Source organism: Macrosteles quadrilineatus, unplaced genomic scaffold (genome assembly GCF_028750875.1).
Source record: "Macrosteles quadrilineatus isolate MER2022 unplaced genomic scaffold, UCM_ALF_1.0 Scaffold_7__1_contigs__length_78375512, whole genome shotgun sequence".
In the NCBI taxonomy this organism is placed as follows: domain Eukaryota; kingdom Metazoa; phylum Arthropoda; class Insecta; order Hemiptera; family Cicadellidae; genus Macrosteles; species Macrosteles quadrilineatus.
In genome coordinates, this window is record NW_026542600.1 from 61,776,453 (window position 1) to 61,803,308 (window position 26,856).

The 26,856-nt window shown below is 33.9% G+C and overlaps 1 protein-coding gene across 9 annotated transcripts in view; it reads left to right on the forward strand.

Annotated features, from left to right (window-relative positions):
• The window catches only part of LOC128997786 (tropomodulin-like), a 137,373-nt gene that overhangs the window by 26,501 nt on the left and 84,016 nt on the right, over positions 1-26,856 (forward strand). Inside the window, exons 1-2 of one of the 9 annotated variants that reach the window (XR_008491144.1) lie at positions 15,083-15,166; positions 15,740-15,888. The exons of the other annotated variants lie outside the window; for them this stretch is intronic. The gene's annotated coding sequence lies outside the window, so the exon portion shown is untranslated. Of the gene's footprint in view, positions 1-15,082; positions 15,167-15,739; positions 15,889-26,856 lie in introns of those variants that run through there. 9 annotated transcript variants of the gene reach the window in all.

The window sequence follows — 26,856 nt, forward strand, 5'->3', positions numbered from 1 at the left end:
TGTTATTAGACGTATATATTTCTGTATTTTTCAGTTAACAATTAAATAACGTTGTTCAGGTATAAAATATATTACTTTTCCGATAGGTAAATAGGTTAAAATATATAAGCATATGAACTATAAACTGTGAATTGAATTACTAAACATAATTCTAAATGATATTGAAAAAAGCAGCAGTTTCTGCTGTCTGATCTGAAAATATTTGTATCAAAAACCATATTCCAGTCTTACTACAGAATAATAAAAATGTTTTCGAACTCATCTTAAATTTTTTATGATATACCTACCTAGCTAACATAATGATGGTGTTTTAATTTATTAGGGTCCAATTTTAATATAGGGCACATTGTCCACGAAGAAATTGCAGTTTTTTAACACGGAAACAATATAATATTCGTACACAATACAATACTACCATTGACTATATATACCTACAGGTATATATATATTCAGTGATACTACTAAGCACAGCACACCACTGTCTAGTACTGCTGTAAGCGGCAACGACAAGAACTACCAATTCAAAGTTCTTCGTCCCGCCGATAGAGATCACTGGCTTGCTCGCTGTAGTCGCAGTTTGATTTCTTCAGCGTTGCTTTTGCTTACACAATCCGTATCAAAACTCAGCACAGACAAATTTTTGCGAGTTTCCAAATCTAAAATATACCCCCTTCGCAGCAAACCTGCAGACTAACCGAATTTCCTTTTACCTGGCTGGATTTATACTAAAATATTCCCTTAAAAGTGTCAGATTTGTTTCTTATTTAAATAGCATTAATTTTGATGATGTATTTAGGTTTGCTGCTACAGGGAATGTATTGAGGTGTGTTTTTATTAAAATGTTGATAGCTTAGTATGAAATAAATATAATGGCAAAATTTAATTAAAATATATCCATTAACAAGCAAAACTACAAAAGTTTATTTATTCTCCATGAGAATAGCATGGAAATTTTAAATTGAAATGTTTCTTAATTATCCCCATAAACTTTAGGCATACAACAACGCTCCAATATAAAAAAATATTTCTCTTTTAAGCTCTACAAAATGGTTTGAAAGGAAATTGTGAAATTTTGTGTTTTTAGGGAAAAAATGGCAAAAACCAATTTATACCGCAGAGTTATCGCACTAACGGACACACACATATGTATATTTGAATTTGAACAGAGGGTGTTTTTTTGCCTCTGGGGACCTCAAAACGAAAAAGTAAATCGGTCCCGGGTCAATGTCTTATCATAAGACCTACGGTATTAGCTTATTCCCTATATGGGGAATTCGCTAATACTACACTTTTGAGATGATGATAATAATTTGAAATTAAAACTGGAACCAAATGCCCTTACCTAGATCTTTATCAATACTAGCAAATGATAGTCAACAAATATCCAAGTCATGAATGCTACGTATAAATTATTAATGTCCAAGACTACGTTTTAAATGGACATTCAAATTTTATTCCATGTTAGGTTGTAGGTTGTAGCCAGTAAAAAAAAATACCAGAGATTTATTGAGCCATTGATTGAGTGTGCTGATTTCCATTACTGATTTCTGTATAAACTATAAACAAACTTGTTAGCTGTGGGAAACTTTGAAGGTCTACTTATAAAACTAACTAATTATAGCATCTGCTTGTCATATGAACCCTCATGGTATCAAAATCTAGAAGAGCAAATAGAATTTTGATAGTAGCTCATCTGTAAGTGGCTCATTCAACTGTGTTCTGTTTGAATAAGGAATTATCCACCAGCTGGTCCACATATACAGGGTGTTCAAAAAAGGTGGGGACATACTTTACGTAGTGATTCCTTTGGTCAAAATAAAGAGAAAATCAAGAATATTTTTTTTCCAAAACAGTATTTTTTACATGTGCATTTTTATCTTTGGATTGTTTAAACCGATCTTTATGAAACTTGGTATGTATGTTAAGTAGAAGAGGCCCATATTAGAAAAAAGGCATCTTGATTCAACTTGAAACTTCAAAACGGCGGTCATTTTAATTCTTTAAACTTAAATTCCCGTACTCAAAAACGGCTGATTTGACGAAAAGATTTCAAGAACACTTTTATTTAGAATTTTTACTTCCCTATCAAGCAATACCAAGTGCAAAACGATCGAATGAGAAATAGCTGAAATATTACGATTTTTAGTTGTAAAATGGGGCAAACCTGACTAGCTTCTGTCTTATTCTACCCCATTTTACAACTAAAAATCGTAATACTTCTTCGTAATATTCAGCTATTTCTTATTCGATCTTTTTGAACTTGGTATCGTATGATAGGGAATAATAAATGCTAAATAAAAGTGTTTTTGACATTTTTTTCATAAAATTAGCCGTTTTTGAGTAATTTAAGTTTAAAGAATCAAAATGGCCGCCATTTTGAAGTTTTAAGTTGAATCAAGATGCCCTAAAACTAGTGTACATATCAAGTTAAATAATGATCCGTTGAAAAATTTCAAAGATCAAAATGTTTATGTAAAAAATACAAAATGACGGATATCTGGTTAAGGAGTTATTCTTGATTTTCTCTTTATTTTTACCCAAGGAATCACTACGTAAATTATGTCCCCACCTTTTTTGAGCACCCTGTATAAGAGGTCCATCCTGCTATTTAAAAAACAAAGCCAGAAGACAGTCGATAATATTGTTGTTTGAAACCCCGCAGATTTTCAGTTACCATTGGTTGTTGTTCTCAAGTCTAAAATTGAAGTTTGAGTTGTCTTGTTGAAACATAATCTTGTTTAACCCTTGCATCTTGTTTAACCATAATCAGCCCATATTAACTTACCCTGTCAATGCTTTGACCTAGATTTAGTCCCCTAAATTTCCATGTCCACAACTTCCGAGCCACATGTTTTGACGATTTGATTTTTTCACCCTTGAAGCAGTTCTACCCTACTTGCCAATTGGCGACTGTTCAATACAGAATCAAATGCACAAGTCTAATTTCTTTACTTGTATGATTATGTGTCATTCTTTGTGTTCTAATGAGCAAGGATGCAACTCTAATCACCCTGTTGTTCTCCAAGGACACGTGGTCTTGTCTAGTTGGATAAAATTAGAGGGTATATAGAGCACCGAGATTAAAATAAACACACAATGAGCCTAATATTTGGAAAACTATTCAAAGTAACCTCTCACGTCATACTAACTCATCTTAACTCTCTTAACTCATTGTACCGATAAAACTCACTTTACAAATCAAAACCGAGTTTGCCCTGTTTAATAATATGATAACTATAAAACTTATTGAATAAATGTTTCTTGATTTAGGTATGGATCTTGTATTGCTTGGTGGAAAATGAGTGAGTAGTTCAATGCATTATGGAGCTAAATCGTATGGGTAATTTGGTCAAATTATGAACACATTTTATTATGAATACGTTTTTATTATAATGAGCTATCTGAGTGATGTACAGTGTCCAACATACTACAGTATCCGTTTTAATTATATTTGATGTATTTATGATATCAATTAGTAAACATAATATTTTGGAGATTACGTTTATAATTGCAGAATTTGTTTTAATTAAAAATATATTTTTTTAATACTTATCTGTTGGATATTGACGTAAAGCTAATAAAATGCTGTCAGAAAATATTGAAGCATGATTCAGAACCACATTTACCCAAACATATATGTAAATGTTTATTAACGCAAATGAACCCATAAGAAAGTCAAGAACCCTGCAACACCAGCATTGAGGTGAGTAAAAAGTACTGGAAGTTGGAGTAAAAATGCTACATTTTAACAATAAATACAAAATTAAATTGAAAAGAAAAATTCACTTTTGTGTCAGATTACCATGAAAGGTTAGTTGGAATTTATGAATAAACTAACAATAACACGCAATGTCATATTATGAAGCCAAAATGTTTTGTAATTGACATCCCATAGTATCCAGATGTCCACAAAGGTTAATACATTTGTTTGACTGTTGTAGTAAAAATATATTAATAACTGCCAATTAAAAGGCTGTGTAAAATAAGGAAAGGCAGCAAAGTATTTTGCGCAGATTGGGTTAAGTCATTAAGTTCTGCACAACAGGATTAAAACTTTGCAAAAACCTATTTTTGTCCCTAGTAGTGTACAACATTTTCTTTTTCAAGTCTTCCTTATATGCGTCTGATGTTTTGAAAAAGAGTCGGTGGTACCAGATGGGGGAAGGCAAAATATAATGAATGGTGTTTGTGTTGTTACAAATGACCTTAACAACTTGTAAAATATCATTATTACTTTAATGTTTTAGCCTAAAGACAACACCCAATTATCAAGGTATAAAATGTGTATGAATTATTATATTATTCGTGTAAACTCATAGAACAAGTTAAACTTTTTTAACGTTGGTTCAGTTTAATTCCGTTGTATAAAGCATACAGTAAATTTGTGTACCTACGTTCCGTGTTCGTGTAGTGAGTACTACCCCTGACAGTTATCATAGTGCGCCGCAACTCCACATGTGACTAATATTTTCTGCGGTTGTTGGAAAATTACAAAAACCTAAATCTTCCAAACTCCAAACAAAGTTGAACACGCAGGCTCGGCGCGCCACGAATAGACTGGTAGACTATATTTAAATCAAAGTTCTATTTTGGGTAGGTTAGGAGGGGTGGGTGGCAAGCGCTATATCCTTTTATGTTTTGTGTACAAAATCATTTTAAACAAGTTATTTATAGGGCTTTTAACATTGCAGACATCCAGTCGAATTCCCAACCTTATATCACTTGTGGAGGTTTACATCTGACATTCTTCGCTTCAGTTCCACTTTTGTTTTGTTTGTTTCTTATTGAAAAAAAAAGGTTTGGATAAGAAGGATGAAATCTTCCTGGTAGTTTGGGTTTATTATGTATTGTTTGTTATAAACTGGTACGGTAGTATGTTTATTGAAATACTTCTTTTAGGGAATCTTGGGTAAAGTTAAATGCAGAACTGGCACATTTGCGGACGCCCAAACATACCTGCTTAAGGGACGATTATTTCTGTTCCAGTTACTGTAGGTGTGGTATAAATGAATGTTTTACATAAACAAATAACTACCTAAAATCCTAAGATTGTTATCACATCCATTATTTTGATTTTTTTCAATCCTCAAATGAAAATATTATCAACGACGAGAAAGTTTTACTACAATCGTGCATTTTACAATTGCAACAAGTACCGACTGTATTCTATTTATTGCGTACACATATTTAGTTATATTCTTTTCATACGAATCCTTCTCTCAAGAATATAATATCAAGGTCCAAACAAATTATAACTAATGCCATTATCTCCATTGGCCATCTTAAAATTGTGTTTTGTGTTTAAGAATTACTGCTTGAAATTAAATATCACGTCAAGACAATCTTACCTACAGAAGAATATCTAATTGTCAAGCTCAAATTACACAAATATATATAACATAAAAATTTGCATTTTACTCAAAATGGCATTATTTAGTTCTGTTACTATTTGGAGATCCGACTGCAGATTACCAACATCGGAAGTGATAAATACGTCTTTTCCATTGTGTTTTTAAGGAAGTTAAGTAGTCATGTCGCACTTGCACAGTAGTGTAAACTTTTGTTCGACACGTTTGATGACGGCCAACTATCGTCACTTTAGTCTGTCGAACGTCCGGTAACACCTTCAGCAAGGCCGTAGCCAGGGGGGGTTAGGGGGTCAACCCCCCCCCCCCCGAAATCCCGAAATTTAGTAGTAAAAATTAACACTACGTTTAAAAAGTGCAAGTTATATTATAAAATATAAACCACAACAGAGGATTATATTTTATGTTTTATTACGTTTTGCAGTAACTATTCATATTTCATGTCATAATTCTATTAATACTGTAAATCTGATCTATTAAAGAGCTAATAAAACTATGCAGGTTCAACAAAAATACCTACTTTACTCAAACAAAACAGATTTATCATCCTGTTATATTTTGCATATGTAACTATATCAACATTTAAGAAATAAGCATGGGAATTGGTGTTTGAAAGTGCTTAAATCTGTTATCCAGTCATGACCTGTTCCAGTGGCGGTTCCAAGGGAGGCTACAGGGGTTAAAGAAAGTACCAAACTGTTTTTATGAGGATATAGCCGTAGCCTACAGTATGGTTAGAAATTTATGAATGCAATTGTCATAGTTTAAATTTGTAAATGTCTACTTGCTTATGACAAACAGCAGGTTAAATGGGAGTTTTTTTGACTATTGAAGACAGTTTTAGGCGTTAGAGATTGCTTTAGAAAGTCACTAAACTATTTTAAAAATATAAAAAAAGTTTCCGTGGGAGGGCCCCCAGACCCCCCTCTGATATTGGGGGGTGTTCCAATACCCCAAGCCCCCCTGGAGCCCCCCCCTTGACAAGGTCCTAGAACCGCCACTGACCTGCCCCCCCCCTCCGAAATTTTGTCCTGGCTACGGCCTTGGCCTTCAGCAGTTGAGTGCATCAATAGATTTGCACAAGATTAACCAATGGCCAGTCGTCAATCGTTTCAGATTTTAAATTAATGCGTGTGATTTCATGCATGGTACCGCCCCATGTCTTCTAACGCAGAAATTAAGTGAACCTGTCATAGAAGCTACATATGAAGGCAAGGAATTTTCCGTTTGTGAAAATGTAACAGACGCTGTGTTATACTTTCAAAGATTCTTTTTGCGGTCGTGTCACTAGTTTATTTTAACACGCTGAGGGTAGACGCTGGATGCAATTTCAGATTTAAACCCTTACTGCCAGAATATGAAAAAATGCAGCTCGTGCGAAGACTGCGAACCCTAATCTCTTCAGTGACTACATACTGCTTTCATACTGTACATGTGAACATCTTCAAGTAGATAATGGAATGGATTTAAAGAATTCTAATCCTTAGATTAAGGTGTATCTTCACTTTGCTTTCAACATGGGTCATTCTTTTGAAAACAGCATAACATATCCCAAATCCCAACGCATATCAAATGCAGGGAAATCAGCTGTTGCTTTGCTGGGTCCACAAAGTGCTAAGCTTGAATCTTGGTACTGTACCTCTACGATCTATCTTCGTAGCACTCGCTCCACCTGTAGGTTTTAATTTCGTAAAGTGGATAAAGCTAATGTGTTTTGTTTTTTTTTTCATTTCGGCCTACATTTGAATAATGGCTCTCCTCGGGGGATTAAAACATTAAGTAGTACAGCTCCTTAGGCATCAATAAACAAAGAAAAGTAGTATGTGTTATTGTTACTTCGTGTTTGTATGCAGATATGTCAGTCTAGTTTAATTAGTAGTTTTTACATGAGTTAACTATTTAAAGCATCGTCACAACCAAACCTGCTCGTGAATAAACTCATTTCCCCAAAATTGGCAATGAAACCAATTTTAACTTCTTTTCAAAATTGAGAATGACATGTTAGTTGATTTTATGATTTCTTATTAGCGGTTTTACCAATACATAACGATGTCCTAGAACAAGAACAACACGTTTACATACATTTAGTCGTTCGATTTTTTATTCAATGAATTGGTAGACATTAACATAGTTGTTAATAGATATGAATAAAAAAATATGTCTCTATTTAGAATTTTCAACAGTGCACCCGCAAGTCAAGATACAGAGACACATAATAAAATCATTGAATCTGATCATCAATCCAAATCTATGTTTACATGACTTAATTTAAATCTACATACATGTACAATAAATATCACTTAAATAACTCTCCCTCTCTCCAAGGCCAGATTGAGTATCTTATTAGGGAGTGTTAAGTCCCTTAAAACTTAGCGAGCCTGCAGCATTACCCTCAAGCAATCAGACAATATAGTTTGGTGAACCAAACCACCTGTCCGGAAGCGAACCAAAGCCCTTAGGCTTTAATGACCCCGTTATGTAAATATCTTAAACTAGGTATGGTCAAACTTGCTAATGACACATATAAACCTCAAATACTTATATTATAGCAGTTGGACCGTGCAATCCAGAGACAACCTACTACTAAAGACTGAAAGAGCATAACATCAAAGATAATATTACTCTAACGAATTATAGGTGAATATAATTCACCTAAATTAATATCTTGAACCTCAAATGAACTCGCAGTCTACACATTTTACTGCCATTTACAGGTTTTCCATTACTGGCTATGTTAAAAAAAAGTGAGATGGACGCAAACGTTACAAAAATCTTCTCCGTTTCAAAAAGAGCCAAGTACACGCCTCTCAACGAAACCAGTGAAAGGTAATGTGTACGGAGTCCTTCATTTAAGGTGGGTTAGGATGAAATAAAGAATTTATTTGATTTATCTTGTAGAATGTATCTACACACAATGCTGATCTGCCAAGATTGTGACCTTAACAACTGGCAAGTTAGCCCTGCCTTAGATAAGACGCAAACAGCTTAATTTCGTCCGCATACGAATTCGTTAAGGGAAACCCTCATTGCACGTAATGTGACATGGAGGAAGCATCCATCTACAGGGGGCGATGTAATGATGAGTGCTAAAAGTCTGTGGCGTGTAGTGAACTCATGGCAGTGCAACTCTTTCAGGAAGGCTCACAATGCACGTAATGTTTCTTTAATGACCCTTCCATCTACAGGGGGCGATGTAATGGTGAGTTATGGCAGTCGGTGGCCGTGGTGAACCCATGACGGTGCAACTCTTTCAGGAAGACCCTATATTTCACGTAATGTGACTTAGAAGAACCTTTTATTTAGAGGGGTGATGCAATGACGAGTAATGACAAACGATAGCCTTGGTGAACTCATGACCCTGGAACTCTTTGGTAGACCCATTTTGCATTTGACTTAGGGGAAGCTTCCATCTACAGGGGGCGATGTAATGATGAGTGATGATCTTTGGTTTCCGTGAGGATCTCATGACGCTGCAACTCATTCAGAAAGACACTTATTGATGGAGGAGGCTTCCATCTAGAAGAGGCCATGTACTGACGAGTGATGACGCTCGGTGGCCGTGATGATTCTATGACGCTGCAATTTTTTCAGGAAGACACTTATTGCACGTAATGTGACATGGATGAAGCTTCCATTTAAAGGGGGTGACGTAAAGACGAGCGATGACAGTCGGTGGCCGTGATGATCGTATGACGTTGCAATTCTTTAAGGAAGACAATTATTGCACGTAATGAGACATAGAGGAAGTTTCCATCAAGAAGAGGACATGTATTGACGAGTGATGGTCGTCGGTGGCTGTGTTGATCCTTTGACGTTGCAATTCTTTCAGGAAGACATTTATTGCACGTAATGTGACGTGGAGGAGGCTGCCATCTAGAATAGGCCACGTATTGGCGAGTTATGCCAGTCTGTGGCCGTAATGAACTCATTACATTGCAATTCTTTCAGGAAGACCCTCATTGCACGTAACACATGGAGGAAGCTTCCATTTAGAGGGGGCGACGTAAAGACGAGTGATGACAGTCGGTGGCCGTGGTGACCTTGCGCTACGAGTCTTGGCGCTCTTTACCGTTGCTATTTTCAACATAAACTCGTGCAAATTTTCGCCTAGCTCAACAAGATTAAAACATTCTTGTATTTTACTAAATAACCGTAATACATTTCCTGAAAAAAGTGTTCTGAAAAATGATTCATTCAATCATCGAGTGCTCTGTACCTTAGAAAATAACAAACATCTCTGCCAATTGATAATATGTTAATACATACAACCCGAGAATTATCTTCACTAACATGATAGTTCAAGCTTATGTTAAGTTTTTTGCTAATGAAAAAGTGGTTAGGTAGACAATGAGTTACTTTTCAACCAATCGTTTTTGGCAGACATATCTAAGTATAGTTTACTTATACCATAGTTAAGTTATTATAGTTAACTATTTCCTGAGTTTATTTTTAACCTTATAATCACTTAAGTCTGAAAATCTTTGGTTAAATGTAATTATTTAACACTTTTAGGTTCATTTTATTTTTGGAACGTGCAAACGATACATTTATATCCTCAGCCATATTGTTATGACTAATTTTGATGATGACTTTTCACACTCAACTCTAAATTTTTGTTTCTGCCAAGTCAAAAACATGAAACGCTGTCTCTGTATCACTAATTGTGATTATTTAGTCCGTTGATTTTATCCCAGAGTTCCGTCTAACTAGGAGTTTCGTGCCAAGAGGCGGACAAGGAGGAACAGGTGTTGTGAGTGTGAAACATAACTTTGTGTCTGTAACTTTACCGGCACAACATTGAACACAGCTTCAATCTTACACAAATCCAAACACCAATGTTGTTTACTAACTTGGCAAAACGGCGTAATTCGTGTAACGCTTTGTTGAAATTACTTAACTAGAGATTACCACTCGTTAATCAATTAGATATATAGTGATTGACTTTACCATCGTTACTACAGAGTGTTGTTTTAACGCGCAACCCAAATTAAAAGTACTGTGAGACACATTTTGATGACACAACAACATTATATTTTGGTATCACTGTTTTCTTAACTTCCAATCAGCTGTTATGCGTTGTTGCATCGTTATCTATGAGGTTTAGTGTAACTAGAATTTATTGTAAATAAGACACAACATGGTGTAAATTTTAAAGTGTTCGAATAATACGTTGAAAGTTGATCATTGGTTTTATGACAAGAAAGGATTGAAATTAAGTTTCCAGGTGTGATTTCAGTAAATAATAAATCACCGATTATTGACAGATAAGAATTTAAGGAAACTAAATCCAAATTTAAGAAAAACTGAAATCTCTAGATTGAAGCAAAAATCAAATCAGGCAAATGGAAATTCACTTGGTCTGCAGGTTTGCTGTCACGGAGGTATTTTTGTTAAGTATAGATTTGGTTTCCTTAACTTTGTAAATCTCCATAATATTTCAAATTTAAAGAAACTTAATCTGTATTTTTTTTAATACTCCCGTCACAGCATACCTGCAGACTAATCGTATTTCCATAGGACTTGTTTGATTTTCACCAACTTGTATCTTATTTACAATAAATTCAGATTAACACTAAACCTCATAGATAACTATGGAACAACGCATATCAGCTGATCGGCAATGAAGTAAAAAAAGTTATACAAAAATATAAGGTTGTTGTATCATTAAAATATATCTCGCAGTACTTTAAATTGGGTTGCGCATTAAAAAATCACCATCCCCCCCATTACTTGTGAACCATTGAGGTATTCGGAATCTATTTGTGGCAACCATCTTAGAAATGAAGGGCTACAATAATTATGGTTATTTTTTTGATTTAGGCCCTTCATATCTAAGAAGGCTGCCGCAAACCAATTTCAAATATCTCAAATGGTTGAAAAGTTAAGAGGGGATGCAAGTTACTTTTCAGCCACCCTGTATATATATATCACAGCACAGATGTACAGTAAACAAGTCTACATGATTTTACATTTCCACAGTAGTGTAGTTAATTAATACTTTTTGTAATGTTATGTCTATTTTGAATCGTGTCTAACAATTATAAAATTAATTTATTGACTTTGTGCCTGTATACACTCTCATTAGTAAATTTCAATAAAAACTCCGGTTTTGACCACCATTTGACTGTCTCAATATATTATAAGAATCTTGTATTGAAGAACCTTGTATTAGATTAGGTATATCTTGTATTTATATTCATTCACTATATCATTTGTTCCCCCAAAAAACCATCAATTTAGTTAGTTCCATAAATCCCACCTATGAATTATTAATTCACCATTGAATGTTCATGCCTGATACAATAGTTAGTTTTGTGTTCTTGATAAACGCATTTTAAACATCCCTGCTAGCAACCAGTGAGTTAAAATAATTAATGGACTTATGAATACTTATGATATACGTGCTAGGCTAATAATAGGATAAATTAAAATAACAATTCCGTGCTATATATTTGTGCAAACAAGTTATTTATTGGAACCTTACCAGCATATATAAAATTGAAAATGTGCATCGAATGCATCTGTAAAATCGCATATCCAGGCCAACTGTGTGGTACAGTCCCGGTTTAAAATATTTATTCGTTTAAAAACCAACCCACCCGCATAATATGTTTACAGTTGTTTGGCAGTTTGCATAACAAGGTAGCTATGACATAAATACATCTCAATTTTAATTTTACATGGCTTAAAACGTATTTTGGCGGAAAGATAATGAGCGAGTTTCCCATTTAATAATTATCAACACTATCTTTTTACAAAAACCAAAAAATGTATATTTTTGTTGATATCCTTCTTTGTCCAACCCTTATCATGTCCGAAGAAAACATGATATAGTATTACTTTATAACTACATACAGTATTACAGTATACAGTATTATTATTATGATACAGTATTACTACTATACATGCAACTATAGATAAATCTTAGTAGATTTCTCATCCTTAGGGAACAGCTGAAGCCAATTTTATTTTTAGTTCTGTCCGGTGTACTGTAGAGGTTGAGTATTGTTTACAATTAGTTTTTTGTTATTTCAGTAATTTAAAACCTCGTTTAACCTAATAAAACTATATAATCACAAACAATAACTCGTACCCTAGTTATATAACCAAACAATAAAGCACAAATCATGAAATTTACCCTAAAATAATAGAAACAAAATTTCATCGACACTGACGCCCAGTGTCACTGTACATGAACTAAACACGAAAAACTATCTTCAAAATTTACAATGGGGTGAGAAATCTACTTGTGCTTGGTTAGTATATGATGCAGCTTTCATCCAAGTATATTAAAGTTGTTAGGCCAAAGATCTTCGTGTGCTTTTAGCGAATTTCCCTATAGGGAAGTAGCTATTACCGTAGGTGGCACGGTAAGACCTAGACCCGGGACCGATTTACTTTTTCATTTTGATGTCCCCAGAGGCCAAAAACACCATTCGTTCAAATTTTTATATATGTATATATATATAGACTTATATATATATATATATATATATATATACGTCCGTGAACGCGATAACTTGAGTAATTTTTGTCCGATTTTGATGAAATTTGGTTTAAAGGTGTAAAGCGGGATAAACTTGAATGAGTTCGCGAACCAGCACGATCGGACCATGGGAACGGGGCTTTACGGGGGGTTTTATGGGGTAAAAATTGGTTTTTCTCACTTTTAACCCTCAAAACACAAAATTTCCCGATTTCTCTTTAGACCTTTTTAAAGAGCTTAAAAAAACAAATAATTTAGTATATAAAAGTATTTTAGTTCGATTATTAGTAACGGAGAAAATTAAAAAAATTGTAAATTTAAAATTCCCATGTTATTCTTATGGAGAATATTGTCAAATGTTGTAGTTTGCTTGTTTATGGATGTATTTTGATCAAACTTGGCAAATTTATTTATTTTGTACTAAGCTATCAATATTTTACTCAAAAACACACTTTATTAGTTTCCTTGTAGCAGCAAACCTAGGTACTCGTTAAACCTAATGTTATAAAAATATATTTAACTGAAAATCAATTCAGACAAATGGAAATTCGCTTAGTCGGCAGGTTTGCTGCGGGGGTATTAATAGCATGCATCAGTCCTCAAACTGAAACCAGTCCTTAACTTGGGTCCAATATCTACTTTCCTACAGTGTGGGATTTTTAAGAATACCGATCAGTTCGTGGTAATTAAATTCACAAAAAGTGACTGCAACTCCATACAATGGCTATGTTTTATTGTTATAATGACGAAATGTGTAAACATGTTTTCTTTTCTATACACTTAGCTAAAGGTTAAACTGCATAATCATACCTTTAAAAAATATATATTTAAGACGAATTCCTACATATTTCAAAGGTTAGGCTATGCTCTGTTGAACATTTTCAATGTCCAAGAATTAATAAAACCCAGTTTCGAAAAATTACTCAAATTGCCACCATTTGTTACGTGGAGCTGGTAAGAAGCCAAACAGTTAAGAGTGATTCAAAGAGTGATTGATACAGATGGCAGAACACTAATAAAATGTATTCGAGCGAATCTTTTGGCCTCAAGCTCCAACTAAAACAATTAAGCAATTTATCCTTCTCGACCTCTTCCTGGCATGTCTTGATTGTTTGATAAACTTGATCGGTCGTAATTTGAATTTCATTGAGGAAAACCAAATACAGTATATCTGTCCATGTTCACCGGGGTTAAATAAATGAATTATGACTTGAAATGTGTGTGGGTCATAAACTTCAACTATTGTTTAATAATATCCAGAATAATTTTGTGTCAACACATTTAGCTTGTTTTATTTAAGGATATTTCTTGTAAATATAGGGTTTACTTAAACGGCCATACTGTATGTATAATGTCATCAATACTTTATGTATACCTACAGGGATATATTTCAGTTTAAATATATCCTTGTATAATCTTACTTTATTAGACAGACCTGTATGGTGGACCAATGACATTTCTCATTCGCCACACATTTTATTTATACCGTATGGGTTTCCTAGACAATAGTACATACTAAAAATACTTTAACGCCTTATTATTCCCGCCATTATTATTGTCATAGTACCTTCACAAATTGAAAGTATGGAAAAATAAGTAACATATGTATATTTGTATAAAATATCTCCCCTAACAGAGCTTAATCGAAGGCAGTTGGCCCTTCCTCAAATAAATGGTGCAATGGAATTCACAAGAAAGGCAGCAAGACGAGCACTCATCATGTATGTGCTCCAATCCAGGCCAATAAGGATTGAGTAAAAGTAAAGTCTATTAATACAAAAAAATTAGTTTTATTAACTTCAAGTTGGGTTGGGTGGTATAAAAAATAATTTCCTAACTAGAAAAGGCAGTTAAATGCTACTTTTTAGGTTCCTAAACTGTCAGGGTTCAAATTGATTCACATAGTAAACTTTAGAGTAACCTTTATGTCCACAGAGTCACCATGAATCCTTATACTGTACTAGTAAGCGGTAAGCAGGTGCCGGCAGTGATTTCTCGGATCACCCACGCTTTCTACAATAGCCGATTTTCCAACTCTTCCACTACGGTCCTCAAGGTGATGATCGAGGCCCTACACTCTGCCTCTAGCAGTAAATTTGTCCGTTCAAGAGCGTCGCGAGTTTAATGATGCTGATAATTTGGACCGAGGCTCTCCAAGTAGCGGGTTCGTCAGTGTGTGCGTGTGTGCGTGAAGTCCTAGGAGGGGGACGGATTACGGAAACAGTCCCACAGTCCGACTTCAGAATAGCACCGGCCGGTTCTCTGTCGAAACTTTGTTTTAGTCTCAAGTCGCTCCCTTGGAGGGTAGCAAGTGGTCTGTTACTTAATTTATGAATCTTAGTTACTGCTAATAAAGCTTTTAACACAGCTTAATAATTTAATTTCGAGTTTTTCTTCCATTGCAATGCATTTGTCACAGTATTGTATGCTGATTTATGGAAAATAAGAAAAAAATTCAACGCCAATAAACATAGCTTTAAACAAACTTTAACCAACTGTTTACATATCTGACTAACACTTCGCTGACAAACTATAACCATTCTACATTTTTTCGTATTCTTTGTAGATTTTCACGTATTTTACATCTAATTTGGATTTTTCTATTTTGTGGCAAAGCATATTTTGCATTAACGACTAGAAAACTCTAATGTAGGGACTTGTTCCTACATTTATCTCATCATCTGCGAGTGACAATGTATCCTGTTTATTTAATCGAATCTTTTTATTTTCTTGGTAACCATTTTCCTGAGATTGCATTCATCCTAGTGTAATTCTCAGTTGTAGCTCATTTTTAACCATTCATTTCACTATACGCCTTACTTATAACAGCTTCGCTGCAGTTAATATAGCTGTTTACACCTGACAATAATTAAATACATCTCAATAGAGTACGTCAAGCAAAGTGTTCGGCGAACAGGACTGCATTAACGGAGTGATATTATTTGATTCTGTGGAAATTAAAGTGTCAAAATGGGTACGGAAGAATTTATTCAAGAGTGGGAAGAAACCACTACAAGGAGTAGCAGCTACAAAAAGGTATTTCATTTATCTTATAATCTACTAAAACAATAAAATATTTGCTTAATTTCACATAAAGTAAAAGGTTGTAACTAAAGAACAATAATAAGATTTATAACCTAACAATAATACTGGGTGGCCGTTAATAGCACGATATTCAACACTTTCCGGGAAACTAGAGAAACCTGTATTAAAAAATGTTGTTACGTTTAGTAATGACAATCTCGAACTGTTACAGTAATACTAAACAGCTATTTATAAGGATGGTGTATTCCTTCTTAGGACTATATACCTACCTTTTTAATGCATGGTAAAATGTTACACTTCTACCGAATTTTTTGAGATACTTTTATGAAAAAAAAAACAGACTTTTACAACAAATCAAACATTGTATTTTTCTGACATACCTTGTAATGAGAATCATACCCTTGTATGTGATAAATCTTTAAACATGAAACCCAGAGCTGGAAACTTGCAATTTCGAGCAATATTTCGTATTATTTACTCAAAAGACCTCACTCATCTACGAAACCAATGTGTAAAATACATAGTAAGGAAACCTCTCTTTCGGTTTTGGTATTGGTTGAACCATTGAAACTTAAACATGATACAATATTTAATTTTCATTTATTAATATTTGTAAGATAAAGTTTTTACTGAGAATGTTTTAAACGTTCTTCAAATTAATGAAATAGCAAAACACTCTAACCACTAAAATATTGAAAAAGTAAAAACAATTTTACCCCGCAATAGTTTAAAGTAGTATTACAGTGCAACAGCCCTCAAACACTGTTCTTAAACTGTATATTCTCACAAACAATGCCAAATAGAGAAGACTATATATTTTTATGATTACAGATAACTCGGGGAATTTATAAAATATTTTTATCCATTACAACAAATTATTGTCCCTTGTGCGCTCGACATTAACTTGATTGGCCGTGCGCTTCGGGGTAAGTTGTAAAAAACATGTAGAGACCCACGTTCGCAAACATCACACAATAGTTGAAAGTTTATAAACACAACCACTATACATGCCATCTCATAAAACGTACGCGGAATTATCAGTTTAATACGATGTATCCGAAACAGAGGGATAGTCGTTATTATTGCTCCCCATGCCTAGGGTCATTGGATTCTTTACCATAATGAATGTACTTGATAAAATCACCTTGTGCGTTGATATTTTCAAAACGGAAGGTTTAAATTAGTTTAAATATCTCATAAACAAAGCTCATATTTGAGAAAACATCTCAGTTTGTGGATATTTTATTCTTGGCATCTGCATGAACTGCGGAGCTTATGATAACAAATCATATATTTACGCTTATACTGTTATTCACAAGACGGTAAATATACAAAAAGATGGTAAGTGGTGATCGATTTCGATTGGACACTCCAATCATCATCAGACCCAATGGGCGAATGTGAGTTACAGCCCAATGAGCGATTGTGAGTGTATACGCGTAAATATTATGTTTTAAGTGTTATAAGACGTTTCTTTAATTTACTTTCCGTAAATTTAATAACATGTACAATGCTATTCAAGAAGTTATTTAGATAACAAATCCAAAAATATGTATGCTTATTTGACTCTTCGGTTTCGAAAAAATATGTTTATTTAAAAATATGAATATGACGATTGGCTAACCTTTAGATGTAAATCACAATTTCTTGTTCATGGAGATATAATAAACAAAATATTGTAAATAAGATAACTATGATAAGAAGATATACACTTTTATATTTAGGTTTCCAACTGTAAATCAATATGTAAAATCCAAAATGTGAAATGCATGTAGATTCCATTAGATCTCAATCGCAACTATACTTATTAATAAATGGTTGATGCATAAATGTAGTCTTAACCTTTGTAATTATGACGATCCAATGATATTTCTTATGTGTATCAAATCAAATTATCCTTTTTTCATTTAGTACACAGTATACATGAATAGCGTCAATACAATAATCGTGATAAAACAATATGTATGTTCCGTTAAAGTATAGGAGAATGTACTCCCGAGTCAAATTAAATTTAATTTATTCTTCTTGAAAAATTACCATCGGTATGTATTTAATCAGCTGATAATATTGTAACTTATAAAATGTTCGTTTCATTGATAGTACTGATTTCCGTTTTCTAACAGAGTGTTATATTAGAGTGTAAAAACACATTATAGAAAGGGTGTGTTTCTATACGATACTTTTTCAAAATTTGTCTATCTAAGTAAGCCACCCATACGATCAGGACCGATTTAAAATCTTCCTATTAGCTAACTTCAAAACAGCACAGGTCATAAACTCAATTAATTAATGCGAATTATCAAAGGCAGTAAAATTAGTTCCGGAGGTTCTCGGCTTGGGGCCGGAAACCTTGGCTAGAGACGCGGTGAATATAGAACCACAAAGAAGTATATTTCTGTACAATGCCACTCTGCCAACAATTAAACTTACCAGACATTGAACAGGACTCGAGTCGTTGTCCACCGACCCCACAGGATTAATAGACTACTGGACGTCTATTTGCGAACCAGAAGTGCTGTACTTGTTGGTTGTTACTTAAGAAAATGTTTGATCTAATTCATAAACAGCTGTGTACTTTTAACCGTATGTACTATATATACATATACAGGGTGTCTCACTAAGAGGTTTACACGTTTCACTTTATATTTCTTGCCCATTTATAGATATATACATATACAGGGTGTCTCACTAAGAGGTTTACACGTTTCACTTTATATTTCTTGCCCATTTATAGACCGATGTTTTTAAAACTTTAAATAATTTATTAAGGATTTTTTTTTTTTTTGGGAAATTTTCAGCTCCCTAATCCTCGTAGAAATAAAATGGTGGAATATTGAATGTTTTTATTAACCCATCATATTTAATGAATTAATTTATTGCTATTCATTAACTAGTGATGGCTCACGGTTTGAATAATTTTGGACTCTACTTTTAGGTTTTTCATTAGGCTATGTTCTAATTTCTTGATTAAAAAGCCTTATTTCCCTAGGATGTGATAATACAAATATTTAACAATACCAAAAACACTATTTTTAATGTGTTTAAAGTTAAACTTTTTCAATATACCACCATTTTGTTTTACGAGGGTTAGGGAGCTGAAATTTTCCCAGAACATTTTTTAAACCTACTTTATAAACTGTGTAAAGTTTAAAAATGTTCGGAGCACAAATGGGCAAGTAATATTAAATCAAACGTTTAAACCCCTTCGTGGGACACCCTGTATATAAAACGGTTGTTTTTATAAAGTTTTATCTCAAATGCAGTTGGAGTCGAAGACATCAGCTTTAACAATGTAGATGGAATTTTAAAACTTATTTACTCCTACCATTTTCTCTCTAAACTTACTAATTTAGGAGCTACATGGCGCAGAATGTACACTGCAAGTCATTTTTTCTTAGTTTTAACACGCTGTAACTCCTAAATGAGTAGCTTTAGAGAAAAAATGCCAATAATAAAAGTGTATTTCAATTGCATTTACTTTCTAAATACAGTAAATCATAAAATATAGGATCTTTAATAAGAAAAATCAAAGTTGGCAGCCATATTGGAAAAATTGTGGCTAGAATAATTTTTTCCAACTTGACCAACATTTTTTAAAATAACAAATCCAAGGCAGTTACAATTTAACATTTTGTTATACCTCTTATAGCTTTCGAATAAAACAGCTGGCACACTTATATCAATCACCCTGTATATAGCAATAATTTCCAAATATAAAACTAATTAAACTAAGTAACTAAGTAAACTAATTCAATTTGAATACAGACGAAATCTAACGGGTTTTGTTATGCATATGATCAAACTTTATCACCTTAGAATTTTTCCAATGTTATCAAACCACGCCAAGGGAAACCAGCCCTCCAACTAGATGTGGAAATTGATCGAATAAAGGTTTAATGGTAAACCGTTTCATACTTTGCAAACGTTATCAACTTAAGTAGACGTGTACCGCACTGAATGAATAGTTTGCTACAGTTAACACAGAACGAACGAAACACAAAAATGCGCCGCTTACACCAATGTACCTTACGAACATTGAACATAAAACGTATAAAAATATTATAGCAGAAACACTGCAATCTAAATCATTTCTGAATCAAATAAATTTTAAAGAGACAGTGCTAAATATTTTAGATTATCATTCCGGTTACACATGTTGAATCAAAGTTGTTTATCAATCCGCTGCTCAGGAATATCAACTGCATTATAGTATTATTGTATTTAATTTGAGGTCCTTATAAGTAAACTAATGTCAATACAGAACCCAAATCCCTATAATTAATCTGTTTTCTTTCTTTAAAGTTTAAAATTATTGGAAATATTTTAAATTCAAGTTGTTTTCAGTTCTAATGTGAACTTTAGCACATTAAGTACATATTTAGTCAATAACGCTTAAAGGTCAACTAACTAACATCTGAAACGTTGAAAATCCGTTTCCTTACAATTTGAATCAACGTTTTCAATCAATCAATTCAAGATAATAAACCTGAAAGTTTATGTGACCAAAAATAAAAACTTAATAGTTTATCCAATTTTCTAACAAACACTTTTACTAATACTTCCCCACATATCTTAATTTGTCTTTCTCAATCTTCATATTGCTTTACCAGTTTTCGTTTTTTTTACCATTGCCTGATGCGATAGCAAATTTTAAATTTATATAAATTAAAAATTTTAATTTTAAATAATGATTTTGGATAATGGGAATTTTGGTGTTTATACAGGGTGTCCCGTAACTCTCTGGACACATATAGCGTTATTGCTTTGGTCAAGACAAACACAATTCACCATAGGAACATGGGCCTGTGGTGTCTAGCTTACCGACAAAAAAGTTAGTAAATTTTATGTAGTTTTCAATGAAACCTTATTTGTTAAGAATGAATAAATAATAACAGAGAAATGTCTTTTTTTCCAAATGCATTACCACTTTTCTCCATTTAATTATACTCCTTTTACGTTGTTTAGCATTGTTTAAATGGAGAAAAGTGGTAATGCATTTGGAAAAGAAGACATTTCTCTGTTATTATTTATTCATTCTTAACAAATAAGGTTTCATTGAAAACTATATAAAATTTACTAACTTTTTGTCTCTTGCAATTTAAACGTTAAGTTAACGGTTTTCGTTAAATTTTCCATCAAATATTTTAAATGGCTGCCATTTTATAACGGTTAATGATTTTTTAGTATAATAAAAAAAAAAGATAAGCCTTAATAAGATTTACATTTCTGCAAAATCTCAACCCTGTAGTTCAAACCGTTTAGGAGTTATTAATGTTTTTGTTAAAAAACACATAAATGCCGACAGTCGGTAAACTAGGCACCGCAGACCCATGTTCCTATGGTGAAATGTGTTTGTCTTGACCTAAGGAATAACGCTATGTACAAGTGTCCAGAGAGTTACGGGACACCCTGTATAATGCGCAAAGACCATCGTTCAGCCAAATCGAATTTTATTAAACGAACATATTACTCACTTTTTATTGTTTAATCGATTGCTTAATGATCACCAGCAAGGAAGCAAATTTGTGCCTGCTATCTGTAGACATGTTTAAATGCATTATGAGCATAAAGTGATAAATATTTAATCCAGTATCTCTAATCAATGGCCAAAACTATGATGTGCCTGTCTGGTGGTGGTCCATGTGGCAATCAATTAGTGTCATAGTGTTAAATGCTAAATCTCTGCACCAAAATATCAGTTTTGACAAAGATGGCGGCCCACTGTGCCAACTCTCCCCCCACACAGAATCGTGTAGCATTGAGGCGGAAAATGCTCTTAATCTTCCCAAAGAAAAAATCGAGCAGATTGAAACAGCAAGAATCGTATTATTACAGTACAAAAAGATACAATTGTGATTACCACGCAGTTGTATCACTTTTAACCCTCACAAGTAACAATAAACGAAGCTCTCATGCCCTAAAATTGAAATATAGGTTTTATTTTTTTAATGTCTAACGCATTAAAAAAAAAATACTGGGTCCCGAATCTAACCTATACTAAATATCCGACTTATCCTAAAGTAGTCCATTCAACTTTACCAGTCCTACGTGACCAATGAATCCTGGGTATCCGATTCATCCATTTTATTTTACAAATCTAAAATTGTCCACATTTGACATCCATATACATCCACGGATCTTAAGTGTCCATATCTAACTTATCTTCTACATTCAACGTAACCTATTCCATTCTGCCTGCCCAACATGAACAACATATCCTATGTACCAACCTTATTAACATATACACAATATCGAAATAGTCTAATATATTCTATAGTCGAATCATTAGTATGCAACATATCCTGCATAATTATTGCATCTTTATGTGACCTGTACTCATATGCCACTCAAAATACCCACCCCACTTAATCTATTCTATACTATACTGTATATCCGACGTGCCCAAACCCCATCCGCGTAACAAATGTTCCCACCGTTGCCTATTCAGTATCAGGGTTGTACTTAGCCAACGTATCCTATCCGACCTATCCTCTATCTTACGACGGCGACGGACGGATATACGACGATGGCGGCGACAGCCCCAGCCTCTACGCCAAGTGGACCACGGTGGGAGTCAACTGAAATAAAGCATTTCACAATATCGAGGTCGATCCCGGACCTTCACATTCCTGAGTCACGAATGTTTTGATAAAAATATTCCCAAACAACCACCTTGAAAAACGATGTTACTGCTACACTGCTATTGGCATAACACCGTTGAGTTTTGGATTTAGTAGGGGGTCGAAATCAGAACCAATTGGGACTGGACGTAGTTCGGATTGTCGATTTGTAGTTTGAATTTTAGAACTTATCATCGCAATCCCGTTGAAATATGTTTCTAGTCATGCATATTGAAATGCTTAAATTTAGATAACAAATTTAGTTTTCTGTACTCAGATATTAAAGTATTTAACACTTTTCATCAGTGAGAGATTGAAATGTGAAAATTATAAAACCAGACATTACATACACTAAAAATCTTATTTGCAAAAATGGTAAATTTTCTGCTTCTTCTGTTTTGTTATTTATTTTCTGGCAAAAAACGAATGGTTGGTTTTCTACCAGGCTTAATCCGAACGCCAAATCCAAATTATCGAAACTGAAAACGGATGTTGGAATTTTGACTATTCGAATTTGACTCTACTGTAATAGATTTGACATCTCATATTTATGGATACAGCTTTGGCTGTCGTGCAGTGTGGGAAAAATCCCAGGACGGTTAGATATTTCAAAAAGTAATAAAGCATATCGATTACTCCTTTATCGATTCTGGTCCTTATTGGCAGAATATAATGTCGCTAGTTTAAGCTCAAAATAACAACTGAGTAAAAAATGGCAGCCAAAAATTCAAAATGGCAGATTCAAGAAATGGCAGAAAAGAAACTGCTGCCATTTTTACTCAGTTGTCTGTTTGAGTTCTGGTTTGCGGGATTGTATTTTACTAATAACCCAGTCAAATACCTTTGATTTGATCTGAATATCAACATATGCTTACATTTGCTAGGTGTTAGATTTGCTTGTGACTTCTAGCAATCCTCCTGAGGAGGTAGCGCATCACCGAATAATGTGTAAAGATTATTTCAATGTCCAGTAACAGTGTACCATGTTTCGAAGCTTAATCTTGATTACTTTTTGAAGTATCTAACCGTCCTTGAAATATTATAACGCTATTCTCAATGTATACAAGTGGTGTTTCTATTACATTAAGTTCTAATTTACAGGGGGAGCGAGTTGGTCTAGTGGTTAGAGCGCGGGACTTCAGTCACTGAGGTCCCGGGTTCAAATCCCACGAAATCACCAATGGATTTTATCTAAGTGATATTGCCGCAACCCCTTGGCTGAACCTCTAGCCTGAAGTAACGTGAAAACCAATCCCAGTCTCGTGCCTAGCGTCCTTGGACGATAAAATATATTGTACGGGGTGGAAAAAGTCTTGCATGTGGGGACGGTCACTCACCCAAGTAATTGGAAATGAGATAGTATACAATAAATGCATCTAAACTATTTGTAAGTCACTAAGATGTGTTAAATATTTTGTATATACACCATGTGTAGTACTAATACTACTACTAATACTTAAATTTAGTACTAATACTAAAATTATAGGAAAGAATCTATATTAATGTGCCTTGATATGCTCTACGCCCGGATGACTTACAACGCAACATTGGAAACATTATTGCTGCTGTCATGGCCAATTTAAAATGGTAGGCGCAAGACAGCAGCAATATCTGTATCTTCATGCACTCTTGCGCTGAGAAGTAACACACATTTTGTATTCAATATGTTAACATTTCATCTTTTTAAACTGCAACTATTGTTACTGATTATAAATATATACTGTATACACACACACTCGTATATTCATTTACATGTGTGTTATTATTCAAAGCTTTAAATAGAGACTAACATCAGGATTTATAATTTTCGACTAAATTTTCAAAATCTTTGTTAGCAACAGTAATTAAATACCCCCGCCGCAGTATACCTGCAGACTACGCGGATTTCCAGTTTGTTTGGTTGTTTTTTCCACAAAATGGTTCCTTAAACATGCCTCTAGTCCCTATTTAAATAATATTAGTTTTATTGAGTACTTAGGTTTGCTGCTACAAGGAAAGTAATAAAGGGTGTTTTTCGCAAAATATAGACCAAATTAAATTTAGCCTGGTGTGGAAAAAATAAATTTACCGTGAAATATATAAGTATAAATAAGCAACAGACGTTTATTTATCCTCCATAACAATAAAATATGAGTTTTAATTTCCCCGCAAACATAACGCGCACGACAACGCTTCAATATACTAATTTTTAGGTTAAAAATGATCTGATGACTTTTGCTCGAGTTATCGTAATAACGGACATACATTTATATTGTATGTGGAATTGGACGGATGGTGTAATTGGGCTCTGAGGGCATCAAAACGAGAAAGTAAATCCGCCCCAAGTCTAGGTCTTGCCATGAGACATACTATAATAGCTTATCCCCTATATGGGAGATTCGCTAAAATATGTACTTTCCTCGAAGTTTATACTACGATGAGTTAAAATAGTATGTGTGTGTGTTTTGAAGAAATTGCAATTTTACAGCATTGTTTTCTATGTGAATAAAACAGTTTTAGAGGCTTAAACATAGAATGCAAAACTGTGACATCCATACTTTACTTATACTATACTTATAGAGCACTGTGTTGAAAGTTATAAGCTTAAGTGTTATGCTTAATTATGTTATTTAATTATGTTACGCCTCATGTATTAAGAATTCAGTACAAATATTTCTGTTGCTTGTGAACTGTATCGGTCATTCTTTAATAGATGCATCTAAACTATTTTAGCCTAAAAGGGCAGTACATAGTTATAATATTATAGTTACGTAACTACAACGTAACACAATTGCTTTTCTCTGAGGTCTCTGCATTGCCGCAACATCAGTGGAGTGTGATGGCAAAAAAGCATTTCCCTGCCTGGGTTGTTTTCCTCCTTGTTCTGTTTAGCGTGGTCTGGTTGTTGTGAACAATACTGATGTCCCAAGGAAACATCAGTTAGTTTACTGTATACCACGTGGTTACAAATTTACGTTTTTCTTAGTGATTCGATAATAGTAGTTTACGCAACGATTGAGTAAAGATAGTGTTAACGACACGAGTAGAAAATTTAAGGTACGAGCCTTGGCGAGTGCCTTAACAACTTCTACGAGTGTCGTTATCACTATTTCCACGAGTTGAGTACAATACTTTACCTTCAACAATGTTTTAATTACTATAAATCACTTCTCATAACTTCTAAGAGAGGTTATGTTTTCGTTTTCAACCTCTCATTGCCACTGACTGTGATGCAACGAAACATTGTACCAAACACTAATTGCACCACTCAACAATTAAATTGGCCTGAACAGCTGATTAGTTGAATCATTCCCGCAATACCCGTGTTTTTATGAGTACACGGGCTGTTATGTAAAACATTTAAATTCTAAGAACTGAACTGATATGGCTACTTTAAAAAACAGTCGGAAGTAAAAGTGATTTCCAAAATGAGTCGATACCTATAGGCTAGGATCTTTTGGTAACTGACCACAAAATGTATCGTATTACAAATAAACCCATCGTTTGGACATAAAGAACTACTAAATATTTGTTAAAACATATATCAAATGTCTATATAGCTTATTTTATTTAAAAGTCTATTCCTCGTCCTTAGTAGAACTATATTTAAGCAAAATATTTACAGAATTAAATTAAACCATACTGGGAACCGAATAAAATTGTCCAATGCATTTGTTTGAATTAATATTATCTCGTTTTTAAGACTATCTTGTTTTTAAAGCAACCATTTTTGCCTCAAAACTAGCAGCAGCTTTAACATAGGAATGGATTCACCATTTTCATTAATAGTCAAAGCTAATGCATTCGTTGAATTTCTTGGTTTCTAGCCAGGAAATTTCCACTGATGAATTTTACATGAGAGCACCGATCGTGGTAATACACGTTAAACGACAATTCAAACACCCCCTTTTAACTCCTGGATTACTCATGCTACAAACTTAATTCAATAACTTACAATGATTAATTTAACAACACACAACACATTCAGTGTGTGCGAAATCTATAAATCCCGAACCCAGAACCATATAGCGGTTTAGTCTGGACGCAAAAAGCACGTAAACAGCGGGAAATAACACAAATATACCACAGGTTAGTCAGCTGGCTGGTGTAGGTTTACCGCCAAAACCCGCGCTCCGCCGCAACCGCCAGCTGTAGTGCGCATGCCCCTATGCCGTCAATTAATTGTTGAAGAAATTGCTATTTTTACGTATTACAACCTCTACTCAAAATATCCAAACATCCAAAACTAATATTAATTATTATTTACTTAAAGAATTTGTATTGAAAATTTTGTATACACTTTACAAAACCCAATTTAGTAAATTGTTTTTGTATTATAGAGATACTTGATTTGAATCTT